This window comes from Amblyomma americanum, chromosome 5 (genome assembly GCF_052857255.1).
Source record: "Amblyomma americanum isolate KBUSLIRL-KWMA chromosome 5, ASM5285725v1, whole genome shotgun sequence".
Lineage (NCBI taxonomy): Eukaryota > Metazoa > Arthropoda > Arachnida > Ixodida > Ixodidae > Amblyomma > Amblyomma americanum.
In genome coordinates, this window is record NC_135501.1 from 183,247,112 (window position 1) to 183,261,337 (window position 14,226).

Consider the following 14,226-nt stretch of genomic DNA (forward strand, 5'->3'; position numbering starts at 1 on the left):
ATCCGTCGTTCACCAAAGCGCAGGCCGAAAAGCTGCAAGCAAAGCAGGACGGCCGGCAGACTATCCGTGAATGGCGTCACTTCCGCCAGTTCCGTCCCCCCATTCGGCGCTTCCGGAAGCGAAGAGGCCGTGTCGGCGGCGGGTTTTTAACAAGGGATTGCGGCTCATTTTGCGAACAGAATCGAGAAAAAATTTACACACATGATTTTCAAAGCCCCTTCTTCCCAACCACAGCGTTTCATGCAATTTGAAAACCGTTTCAGCTTCCCTTTAAGTACCTCAAAGTGCGATTGAGGCGTCCACTGTCCTAGGGAACCAGCTCTGCGCCTTCTTTTCCTCAAAATCATCAGAGTCTAGAACGTTGTCAACGCCAACGCCAATGAACACAACGAACGCCGACGGCCTATAGCTTCAGCGCCGCGTTTCTCCCTCAACGTTAATGTGCAGCGCACATCTGTCACTACCGCTACATAGCTTAAAGCGCGACTGAGGTGCACACTGTCCCAGGGGGTTATATGCGCGTTGCCTTTGCTTTCGAAGCTCCCGCTCTTCGTCGGTTTCGGCAGGCACAGCTGCGGCACGGCGCCGTCATTTGGTTCTCTTTGGCTCATATATATATATATATATATATATATATATATATATATATATATATATATATATATATATATATGAGCCCAAATATTGATAGCTGAGAAGCCTGGAAGACCCTGTTAAAAAGCCCGGACCTTGAGCTCCAGCGCAAAACCATCCATCTGGTGGAAGAGGCCGGTACCAGTCAAGGGCTGCCAGCCAGCCTCTAACCGCGGACGTGCAACTCCCCGTCTCCCAGGCCTCCGTGTCGGGGGCGGGGAGAAACGTCTTTTATGCTATAAATAAAAGTTGTTCAGTCAGTCATGCAGTCAGTAAGTAAGTCAATCAATCAATCAATCAATCAAACAATCAAACAATCAAACAATCAAACAATCAATCAATCATTAAATCGATCGATCGCTCAATCAATCAATCAATCGGTTGAAAGGCCATATGAAACGCACGCCAAACAACCTACGGAAGGGAGTAGTAAAGCTGTCGCTTCAATAAATGCATTCGTGGTGGCTGGAGGGTGGTGGTGAGTGTGCGGGCGTGTTTGCGCGTCGATTATAATGAAGAAATTGACAGTGCTCACGCTACAAGCATAAACATTGATAATTTATTTATTCAAATATTCTAAGGGCCTATGGGAGCGGGTTGCATAGAGAGGGACGCAAAACACAATAATGACAATTTCTGAGAAAACATGCCGCAAACAATTAAAAACACCACAAAATAGTCACATGCCAAAATTAGAAGTGCGATGAAAGTTCTCACAAAGACAAGATGGCACAAGATGAGAATAAAGTAAAAATTGAAACACCTGAAACAGCCTGAAATTGAAACAAAATTGAAGTTGAAATTGAAACCTAAAATTGAAAGTGTAAAAAAAATGGAGGACGGTTAAGCTTCGTCTTTAAGAGTGACGAGTGAGACGCGACAGCGTGTCGCAGCATTGTCGAGGAGTACACGGAACGCCATCGCCCGTTCGGCGCAACGCGTGGCCCGTTAGAGAATTTAGGGAAAGGAGTCCTGTCTCACATATCTCGGCGGACACCCGAACCGGCCCGTAAGAGAAGGAAAATGAAATGAACAGTTGTTTTTAATGAAAAGAAATGATGCCTGTCTCGAATTTCTCGCTGGACACCCGGATTGCGCCGTAAGGGAAGGAAAAATCAATCGATCGCTCGATGGATCAGTCAATCAATTGATCAATCGATCAATCAATTGATCGATCGATCAATTAATCCATTGATCAATCAATCCATCACTCAATCAATCCTTAACGGTGTCGCGTTAAAATCCCCTCCCTTACGGCGCGGTTCGGGTGTCCACCGAGATGCGTCTTTTTTCGCTCACGGCCAAAGACGCCGACGACACCGACTTTTCTGCGACACGAGCTCCTTAGCGCTGTCGCGTTAAAATTGAAACACAAAAAATTGTACACCGACGGTTCAGTGGCCTGCGACAGCTGCTCCCTTGCAGCAGCGGCTACCATGCCCACCCTGCGACTGCACAGCCAGCAACAGGTAACCTTCCTGGGCTCCGGCTCCACCACGGCGGAGTTGATGGGGATGCGGCTCGGGCTGGACCTACTGCTCACCCTCTGCCCTCCGCCTCCCAGGAGTGCCCTGCTGTGCGACTCCCGCGCCACCCTCTGCCGCCTGCAATCCAACGGCCGCGGTACCCCACTAGTGCGGGACATTCGCTCGCGCATCGAGCGCCTTGCGCAGAGAGGATGCGCCTTGCGTGCACAGTGGGTGCCCGGTAACTGCAGCATCGCCGGCAACGAAGAAGTTGACGACCTCGCGACGGCCGCATATCAATTACCTCCAAGCCATCTGCCCCTTGCACTGGAGGACGTGCGCGCGGTCATCCATGACCATCTCCGAAAGCAGCACCCCGACCCACGCATCGCAGGAGGTGAGCGCATCGACAGCATCACCGGCTGTCGCGCACTTACGCGGTCACAACGTGCAATGATCCTCCGCGCGAGCTTTGGCTGCGTGTGGCCCGGGGAACGACGGGCGCGTCACGGAATCGCGAGGAGTGATGTGTGTGACGGATGCGGTGCAGTGGAAACACTAGAGCACCTGCTCCTTCACTGTGCCGCGTTCGCCGATGCTCGTCGCGATATGCTTGCGGCCTACTAGGGCGTTCGCATACTACCAGACTCCCTCAAGACGCTATTGCAGCCGCAGGGCAGTGTGCGTACCCGTAAGCGAACCTTAGTGAGCCTCTGTGCATTCCTCGAACACACGAGCTTGACGTCCCGTCTGTTCTCCGCCAGGTAGTTACACGCAAAGACCAAACGCTCCGCGAGTTCTACGTTGGAAGATTAATAACTGGACGCCCCACTCCAGTTGTAGCCAACACAGTGCTGTGAACGCGTGTTTTTATTGCTCCATCATCAACTAATCACGAGCACAACCTGTACAGATTTCTTAGTGTGTAAATAGAGCTGTGTATATTACCTCCTCACCCCCCCCCCCCCCCTATCGTCTCTTCCGGTCTCCTAACCTCTTTCATTTCATTTCTCCACTCTGCCTCCTATCTTTTATTTCCACTGCCCCAGCTCAGGTGCTTCAGTATCGATGGCAGATGCCGAGGCTAGCAAAAATATTTTCCTTCCTTTTTAATATTATTTTAATAAAACGCTAAGGCGCCCCTGTGCTGTGCGATGTCAGTGCACGTTAAAGATCCCCAGGTGGTCGAAATTATCCCGGAGCCCTCCACTACGGCACCTCTTTATTCCTTTCTTCTTTCACTCCCTCCTTTCCCCCTTCCTTTACGGCGCGGTTCAGGTGTCCAACGATATATGAGACAGATACTGCGCCATTTCCTTTCCCCAAAAAATCAATTATTGTTCATTATTATAAAAACCACCCATTACTACTACATTTAGAACAGTAAAAGCAGCACAAACAGAGAAAAATTGCAATAAAGTGTCGAAAATAGATTTTTTTAATGAATCTAGGATCTCTAAAAAGAAGACATGTTACACTATCCACGCGTAATGATGATCTCTGGGTGCGCCCGAAATTTCGAAATAATTATAAATTTCAGTCACTACAGCATAATCTGCCATTTATTCTAAATGAGCATAAATGTGTGATGAGAGTCGGCGTAAAAGAACTGAGAATGTTTTTTGTATTCAAAGAATGAATGGCTATGCGTGTTTACCTTTTCATTTGGTGGTGGTAGTGGTTTTATTAAAATAATAGTAAAAAGGAAGGAAAAGATTTTTGCTAGCCCCGGCATCTGCTATCGATACTGAAGCACCTGAGCTAGGGCAGCGGAAATAAAGGACAGCAGGCAGAGTGGAGAAATGAAATGAAAGAGGTGAGGGGACAGGAATAGAGGACAGGGGGAGAAGTAATATGTAGAAACTATTGCAAGTGCTGTTTTTCAAGAACATGTATGTATTCAATTTTTCTTTATATTTATGTCTGCTTACTTCTCTTGTTGGTATTGTGCTGTGCTCAAAACTATAAGTACAGTTTTTGTAGACACATTTTGAAATCATATGCTGTTTAGTTAATAATTAAATTGCATTTCTACTATTGTATAACTCATTGTTCTTTACATTTCTTAATTGATGTTACCTATTGCTGTAAACCTGCTGCGTTGTAGAAGGGGTCATGGGCCTAGTCAAGCTGTCGAGACAGCTTTTAGCTCTTGACCCTTTCCAGGATCCTTTATTTCTGGAAAAATAAAAGAATTGAATTGAATTGAAAACGTATTAAAGTAGTCCGGAACAAGAATAACAGCCGGAAAAGCACACAGACGTCACATTGCGATATGAGTAAGCAGAATTTAATGAAGTTGCGCTGTGCGAACTTCAGTGGAAATATATGATGGTAGGTCATTCCAGTCAGCTATGATTCTGGGTACGAATGATTGTGCGTAATGAGCCGAGTGACATGCCAGTCGTTTGACTTTGTATAGGTGATCTCGGCGAAAGAAAATGACAGTGGGTGACTGAAAGAAGTCATCGCCCAACCTTCGTAATGATAAAGGTTATGAAAGAGTGATAAAGAAGCATGTTTTCGTTGTAGTGATAGGGGATCTAATTCGGCATGACTTTTTAAAGATGTCACACCTGTGTATGGGGAATAATCGGAAGAAATGCAACGCGCGGCAAGACTTTGCAGGGGCTCAATGTCACGCATGGTGTAGACTAGGAGCGGGTCGCATTTGGCACATGCGTATTCAGTTCTAGGTCTGATTAACATGGTGTACGCGAGCTTTTTAACGTGTGTAGGCGCTTGTTTTAGTAAGCGACACTTCGCGAATTGCGGCTCAAAAATACATGAATTTGGTTTCAAAGTCTGTCTTTTTTTTACCCCTTCTGTAATTCCTCTCTTACCGCTACGGTCCATGTGTCCAGCCATTGTGAGACTATATTACCGCACATTTAGAACAGCAGCCCAGGTGTAAAGCGGCACTAGTGTGGAGAGGTGGTACAGCTGTAGCTTATTCGCCCACATTGCACAACATGTGGTTTATGTTAATTTTTTGCAGGAAGAGCTATTATGGGATGCATTGCGCTATGAAACAGCCCATATCTCCATCACGCTGTTTTGCACGCCTAACAATTGCAGGGGTTCACTTGTCTGCTTACAGGTGCAGTAATGCGAAAGCGTTTCTCTTCCTGCTGCCGACAATGTGATTGCGTGTTCGTTTCTTTATGCCTTTTGCAGCATGTAAGTCGCATTTTCGCTCTAACTTCGGTTCTACCACATCTGAAGATGCGGGTCGCGTTGCTAGAGCGCCTAGTAAGCACAGCAAAATATTAATTAACTAATTTGTTAATTTAATAGATTGACGAATACACTAAAGTAATTCATCAAATCGATTAAAATACAGATGAATGTGTGAATCGATTCACTAAATGAACAAATTATCAAATTCGACCAATTAACTATATACACAAATAATAATTTGAAAAATTAAATGCATGTAATTGAAACTAAATGTTTAACGCGCCTAGAGGGGCTGGCCGGAGAGAAGAGCTAGTCGCAAACGAGTAGGCAGGGGAAACTAAAACGAGCGCTCTAGAACAATAGACTCTCATATTCTCAACCTCAACGTACTGTAAAATAAAAAAATATCTTAGCATATGTCACTGAATATCATGCTACAGAATATTGTAACCGACCCTCAATTATTTTCATCTTGTAACCCCTGCTGCAGCGTCCTGCCTTACTGCCTCACAAACAGTACGCGATTCTTGCCACCTGACAACAATTTTGTTGATGACACACACGCCTGTAAGCGAATGCGTCATTTGAGGGACGCTCACAAGACACGCCAGACGCTCCCCTCCCCCCTCGCCCCGCCCTTTTAGGCGACTGCGGCTCCGCTGCAGTCCTTGCTGATATTGCCCAACGATGAACATAATCGGCGCTAAGTATAGCCATCTGCTGGCACCCACCGCACCCGCGCGGAGATAAGCGCGACAGTCCCCAGCAGCACGCGAACATGTTCAATCAAACCTCCGCGGCTGCGTCGTGCCCAATCAATACTTCAGAATTCTGCCGCTAGGGAAACAGCGCGGCGCTGCCTTCGCGCAGCCATACATCGCTTTGGGCTCCGTATGGCAGCCTATAGGCATTTCCATTGGGCGACGAAGATGACGAAACATTTCCTGTTCGGGCTGCTGAAAACCGGTTCCGCTGCCGCTTCCACTGCTGACGTCACGTGCACACAGCAGCCCAGCGAGCAAGATTGCAGCGCCCAGGGAGCCCTTTTTGGAAAGGACTATACAAACCAAGAGATCCTAAGCACCCTTCGCTGCGTCCCACGTCTGACCACTGCTTTGGTGCGTTGCTGAGCAGCCATTGTGGTCTCACAGCCGGGGGTTAATGAGTTTATTCCAGCAGGAGGTGCCATCCTGGTCACCTGGATAAGGCCGCCGGGATAAGGATCTGGTCACCGGGATAAAGCCGCACCCAAGGCCTGGTTATTCAGTTTTATCGAAACTCTTTTTTAACAGGTGCCTAAATGTGTGACACCGGGATTCGAACCGCCGTCTTCCTACACTCGAGGCGGAAGCTGTGCCCCTAGGCTACCGCTGCGCTTGTCAATTTTGACTTCATACAGCGCGAGAGCGAGAGAGAAAGACAGATTAAGTTGTTTATTGTGAACGTTCTATACGCGTTTTTGTCGAAATAATTTATGTAAAGAAAGGGAGGAGGGAAAGTAAGGCTATGGTAGAAGAAGCGATGAGACCAGCCTAGATGCCTTCCAGTGCATGGATGAAACAGAGAGGAGAGTCTATTAAGTCCCAGAACGGTCAAGCGTGTACCTCTGGGCGGAAACTTGACTCGTAGCTGGTCGCCCTTGAGATATCCCGACCCAGACGAGAAAATGTGGTGAAACGTCCTTTGCTTCAGCTTCAATCTCAATTCGTCAAAAGCAGCCGCGCTCCCTCGAGCATGGTAAACATTTCATAAAAGTTATAAACAGCTAAACTTAGCTACTCGCCAATGTCGCCGCCCCTCTCACGTTCTGACCACGTGAACCAAGGCTGCTTGGTGCTGTCAAGCGAGTCGCGCCTCCGCATTACTGCCACGCACGCGTCAATTCCTGGTACTATTCCTATGCGGAAAGCGCGACTGTGCCCTTCAAACGCTACCTCTTCTTCGTCGCTGGTAATTTTCTGAGGAAGCGATCAAAACATCTCGCTATATTTGCTTCTGATGCTGTTCCAAAGACCCAGCTACAGAACACCAGGAAAAGGTCACATACAAATGTAGACGTTATAACAGGAGACGCGAAGTATGGGAGGTGCCATTGTGTAGGCGTGGCACTGGCCCAAGCTCGTAGGTGTTAGAAGCCCAGCAACGGTTTTCCTTCGCCTGAAAGACTATATATATATAGTGCCGTGTCGTTATATTTGGGTTGATATTTCCTTGACCGATTCGCCGAACCATTCCATCGGTAATGCACGAGCTGTGGTCGTATTCTCGTTTTCCTCAATACGAAACGCGCTATTCGCCAACCGAAACCCATCCGAAACCAAAAGCTATTTAAAGGAAAACAAACATAAGATGGGGATTCAAAAGCAAATTGTCAATTTTGTAATTGAAGCGGGCGGAGTGGGTGAGGGAACAAACGCAGGTTAATGACATTCTAGTCGTAATCAAGAGGAAAAAATGGGCTTGGGCAAGGCATGTAATGTGAAGGCAAAGTAACCGTTAGTCCTAAAGGGTAACGGGGTGGATTCCAAGAGAAGTCAAGCGTAGCAAGGGGCGGCAGAAGGTTAGGTGGGCGGATGAGATTAAGAAGTTTGCAGGCATAGGATGGGCGCACCTGGCACAGGACAGGGTTAATTGGAGAGACATGGGAGAGGCCTTTGCCCAGCAGTGGGCGTAGTCAGGCTGATGATGATTATTATGATGATAGTGATGAATCGACACAAGGGATAGAGAGAATCAAAAGTGACTTTAGTTAATAGCTTTTACTTGCCAAAAGTGCATTCTTTATCAACAGCCTGGCTTGTTGGGGCATTGTGCATTAAAAAAAAACTTTAAAACATCAGGAAACGACTAAGTACGCGACAGACACAAGCAGCACAATTCCTAACTTTCAATACATTTCGTTTTCCACAAGCAACATATTTATGCGCCAGAACATAGAAACGAGAGCTCTTTATCGCTTAGGATTATGGATGGAGCGCTATCACTAGTGCGTCCTGATGTGTGTATCTTTTATGTTTCAATTATATCTTTCTATCCTCTCTTTGCTTCCTCTGATTACATCACCTTTGTCAAGAAAAACTTAGAGCTCCCGCGGCGTTATGGAATAATGTGACCATAAGCGATCCTCCTCAACCGTTCCTAACGTTCTACGCATACTGCATTAGAAGATTAAACATCTTTTAGTCCACCCGATGTACTTAATTCCGCATGACGAGGAAATTTCGCACAGGACATCATCATCGTAAGTGGCCTACGGTTTCAGTTGCTTACTAATCCATATACGCCATTCGTGGGCGTATCAGTTTTTCCTCTTGCGAAACGTAGTAAGTTTCTCCGGGGAACCGAGAACATGTCGGGTGCATTCGCCCGTGGCACGCTCCTTAGGAATGTGGGCTACCTTGAGGATGGCACAAATGCAAGGCTGACGAAGATCGTCCAGTGTATTTGACTGTTGTAAAGAAATAGCTATGTTGAAAGTAAAACCTAAAGCAAAGAGGCTATACAAGAAGTTAAATATAGCAATCAGGGAGAACAACTTGATCAATCAAGAAAAGATTTTCAGGTGTCTCTTTCAATTTCGAAGCGCATAAACCTTGACGCCCATTAGGGGCAACTATATCTTTATTTGCTACATGTGAAAATGCTTCTTTCATCTGCCAAGCTAAACCTTTAACAAATCTTCAACCCATTTATAACGACGAAATCTGTGAATTGCGTAGATATGTTAGGCGTTGTCAGAACGCCGTCTGGTAACCGCTATTATGATTTTATTGTACATGCACTCGTGCATATTGTCACGTGGGAATGAAAACGCCGTGGACAATGAACGAGCAGACTGAAAAATTCTTTTTGAGGCTGACTTGCCTCCGCAGAGAACCTAACGACATGGCGGCGCCGATAGCAACAAACATGTTCCGCGGTCACCGAACAATCACCACCGTTTTCGGCCGTGCTGACCTTAATTTGTCCTGAAAACATTTGCGATAAGACACCATAAGTAACTACGACAACTACGAGCAATGTAGAAGCAAGTGTGCGTGGTTGAGATGATTCCAGATAAACCTGGTCGCATCTCGCGTCACACACAACGAGATTCGACCAAATGCCGGTGGCTTCGAGCATCAACAAAAAAAAAAGAACAGTACAAATCTACACAGCGAAAATAACCACGGACACATAAAAAACATCCGTGCGAGTAAAGAGAAAGTTTAAATTATTTTCCTATTCTAATCTAGTTCTATTGGAATTGTATTATAATTATATTCCATTTCTATGTAGTTGGTGCCATTATAAGCACTAGTACTGACAATTTCTGGTTGACATTTCAGATCTTCCGGCCTTTAACGACGTCACACCGTTTTACCAAATCGCGAGTTTTGTAACGCCGCCAATTGTCTGGGCGAAGCCGGGTTTTCGTGTCGATGAGCCATCAAATGCTTTCGCTTTTAATATATATATATATATATATATATATATATATATATATATATATATATATATATATAGTTTTTTATCATTTTTCTGTAGCAGAGAGCCTGCGTGTACTGGACGACGACGAGGCGAAACAGAAGTAAGCAGACTAGCAGATCTAGCACAGTAAAAAGAAGACAACGATATATGTTACTGTCAATTCCGACCGTCCCCCGTGTTTTTTTTCTTCAGTGCCTCCATTCAGAGAACATTGCTCAAACCCGGGTACTCAGCCGGAGCACCCGGGTTCGAACCCGACCGCTGCGGCCGCGTTTCGATGGAGGCGAAACGTAAAAAGACGCCCGTGTGTTGTGCGATGTCAGTGCGGGTTAAAGATCCCCAGGTGGTCGAAATGATTTCTGAGCCCTCCACTGCGGCACCTCTTTCCTACTTTCTTCGTTCACTGCCTCCTTTATCCCTTCCCTTACTGCGCGGTTCGGGTGACCATCGAGATATGTGAGACAGTTACTGCGTCAATTCCTTTCCTCAAAACAAATTTTCCTTTTCATTTTTCCTTTCGTTTTCATTAACTTCAGGAGACTGAAACATAAAGCTTCTTTCAACCATTAATTGATATCTGTGTGTATCATTTCTATGCCTTTCATTATGACACCCGTTGAATTTATTTTGTTGTCAGCATTCCCGTGCCTATCAAACGTTCCATTATTTGCAACCTGTACGAAGTTTATTTTACTGCCCACTAGAGTAGTGCTAACCTCCAAGTTCTGGACCAATCAGAAAGTTCGAGTTAAATGCATGGGCTCTATGCGGAGTTTGGTAACTGGTAAGATCAAAGAGGTGTTGGAAGCGAAAGGGTGAGGGGGATATCTCGATTACGAGAAACTGCAGCACCCATGCCGAGGCTGTTTATTCAAAAACATTTGCAAGCATTGCGTTTAAAAATAATAATAATAATAATTGGTTTTTGGGGAAAGGAAATGGCGCAGTATCTGGCTCATATATCGTTGGACACCTGAACCGCGCTGTAAGGGATGGGATAAAGGAGGGAATGAAAGAAGAAAGGAAGAAGAGGTGCCTTAGTGGAGGGCTCCGGAATAATTTCGACCACCTGGGGATCTTTAACGTGCACTGACATCGCACAGCACACGGGCGCCTTAGCGTTCCCGCTGAACGGGCGTTTTCAGTTAGATGCAGGTATAGAATAATATCGTCCACAACTGTACAGTGTCATAAAACAAGCAAATAAAATTGTGAGGGCAATATTTTATGCGCTACTAACTGGAGTGGAGGCTACAGGGCTTTATTGAGTCCCTCACGACGGCAAACTACCGTATGCTGATGTCATAAAGTGTTGTCGTGGAACTTTTCTCAGCAGCTCGATTACAAACATTAATTTAGACACTCTAAGGATTGTCCATATACTTCTATCTATAATATCTATTGACTCTATAGACAGGCCTTAGAGAACAGTCTACAGACAATCGATAGATTTATGGCCATACACTTTTAGTAGAGTTATGTCTACCGACAGTCTATAGATTATGAGTAGACAAAAATAAATATCTATAGGAAGGTAATAGAGTCTATAAGGAGCAAAGTCTATAAACTGCCCATAGACCATTTTTATAAGGGCTAAAGGCGAACAAGAATATGATTCATACACTATACCCGAAATCAAATAGAGGTTAACCCGGGTTGCCTCACTTTACACGGTAAACTAAGATATAAACCCTTGTCTGGCATGTGCCGGAACTTTGACGACGAAGAAAGGCAGTTTGTGCAGCTTCTAAGAAGGACATTCGGGCTATTCTGCCCGTGCCTTGGCTGCGCTGGGTTTTATATCGTAGGTTGGCTCCGGTGCTTCATTTAGTAGGATCGTTGACGACTGGTTTGAGAGGGCGGCAGTTTCGTCTAAGAACGCGATCACCAAGCCTCTGTCAAGGTGTCGCTGCTGTTCGCTGAATTTTGTAGCCCTCACTCCATCTTGACCATTTCAAAACAGAGCGAAGCGTCATGCAACACCATTTCCTTAGGCTCGAAATAAACGCTTCTTCGCCTCAAAATTGTGCTCGAAGGGACGATGAAGCCCAACCGGGGTTGGAGGCTCACTTCATTAAGTACACAAGTAGCTGCGCTGGTTCCAGTGGCATGCTGACACGAAGAGCGTCCTGAGTAGAAAGTATGATCGACTTGGATCGTAGGTCAATGAGTCCATGCTCACCGAGGAAGTTCTAGTCTAAAAATACGTAGGCCGAACGGTTTTATAGAATTATGAAGGTCACGGAGTACGTGATTCTATTCACTGAGACTCCTGCTATGCATTGTCCGGTCGGCGTTATAAACTGGTCTCTTGCGGTGCGGATCTACAAAGTTCGCGCTTTTAAGTTTCTCCGACGAAGATAGGGAAGGGGGGGGGGGGGGGGAGGGGTCCATTTACCGCAGCCTTTGCGTTCCGACAAAGAGCGTGCAGTGATTGAGACCTCGCTGATAGGCTTCAGAGGGGTGCTGTTCTAATAAAATTAGACGCGGGCTTACTTCAAACCCCTTGTATAATAAGTGCTCATCTTTAGGCATGCGCATGTGCCCGCAAAAGATTTCGGAAGTCAGAGGCCGTAAGAAATGATCAATTACTTGGTAGTCTATAAGCTCAATCGACCCCAACTCCTGCCGTAACTCGCAAGTGGCCTCAATTTCCAGAGTTACATCGCCGCCCCGGCTGTCCGATCTGCAAATTTCGGAATTCTCAGGCCTATATACAGCACCTGCTGCGGACTTGCGTGGCACTGAAGCCGACGGAAATCCATCACCTGGAGGCAGCGTGTCCTGATTCATCATCGTTCACTATTCGACTTAATTAGACCGGCCAATCTTTTCGTTCATTAATTTAACCATCCTTTTCATTCGACCATCATTACATGCCTCCTTTATGCCGTGACGCAATAATTATCGCCTTAAAAAAACTAAGGGGTGTTCTGTGCACTTCCCTGTGAAATCGACACAGTGCATCCTCGGTTCCAGCTATCCAACCCCCCCACCCCTTTTACGCCAATTAAGCTTTTTCTTTGGTTCCGTGCATAGGAAACATTGCTCTGACTGTTCGCACTTTGTGAGCATTAATCGAGATTTTCGTTGCAGTCTTTATGTACTACCGCTTCCATAAGATATGAAATGTGCTACCATGAAAAAACAAACTGAAACCTAAACCGGAAGCAACAAACCGCGCAACGAAAATAGCCAGTATTCGGTAAGCGCTCATGTGCTTTCGACCGTTGCGTCAAGGCCGGAGGGCAGGGGACAATGTATAGTTTTACACCTCTTAAAAAGCTGGGCATTTCAATATAAAGGACCCGTAAAGACCTGTGCAGAACAAAAAATAAAGTCGGTGCAACGCACTGCACGGGAGCACAAAAGAAAAGACCAAGGACAACAACAACTTCATGTGTGAGATAAAACCGGACACCAATTATCGTGAAGACAACGCGTCGCAAAAGCTCTCAAGAGGTTATAACTTTACGCTAAAAGAGAAGCAGTTGTTTTGCCAAAGAAGAGGCTGTGCGAGCGTGATAAATTTATATGCCAAGAAAGGAGGGGCTGCAGCAATAAAAAAAGTAAAAGTTACCGCGAACGGAGATTCGCCCATGTTTTCGCTCATCTCGCCGACAGCGTTATCACGGCTGAGTGCTCAGCAGTTGTTGCTCAGCACGGTGCAATCTAATTACATCTTTCTCCGAAGCACATCACGCGTAGAAACTCTGTGCATGTGACCATGCTGGGAGGGCACACACTGAGCAGAACCCGCGTGTGGGCGTGCGGGTGTTGCAAGCGTATATATACCGAGATTATTGGTTTTCGTTTGCAGCTGGCGCATGCAAGGACGCAATACAGTTCATGGTGCTGGTCGCTGGGCGGCGGTGTGGACTGAAAGTGTGGTGTTATTCTGCAACACGGTACTTACGACAGTCGACTGGGTTACGAAGCCTGGAGCCGCAATGAAAAATGCGATTTTGTAAGCCGTGTCTCTCGCTCACTTTTACGTTGGTAGGTGGTATACATTAAGAACAGACACTTGTGGAAGACTGGCAACGCATACGCTAGAGCAACTGACCCCAGATCAGCTTCTGAAGGGCAAAAAATATTTTTCTTGAAATTCAGAAAAACATGCTTCTTTCTCTGTGCAGCGGAGAGGAATTTCATATTGCCCAAACGTGGACAAGCATAACTTCATCGTGAAATGAAGCATCAAATGCTTCACTATTGCCTTCCAACATTGTTTAATTACTTCAATGATCATGGCATTACTGCTTCAAATGTCAGCAAATATGGCGTTGAAAGAAATGTGGTAGGGTTTTAACGTAGTTAAACCGAGTAGCCGTGCGAGACCAGGCGTTTAGCCTGCTTGGCTCATGATTTTACTTTGCTGGGTCGTCAGCACGTGTGGAGACGATGTTAGTTCGATAGTATTGAGCGGCGATTTACAGGGGCGTGGGAAGCGCCGGCGACGAAGACTCGTGTACAA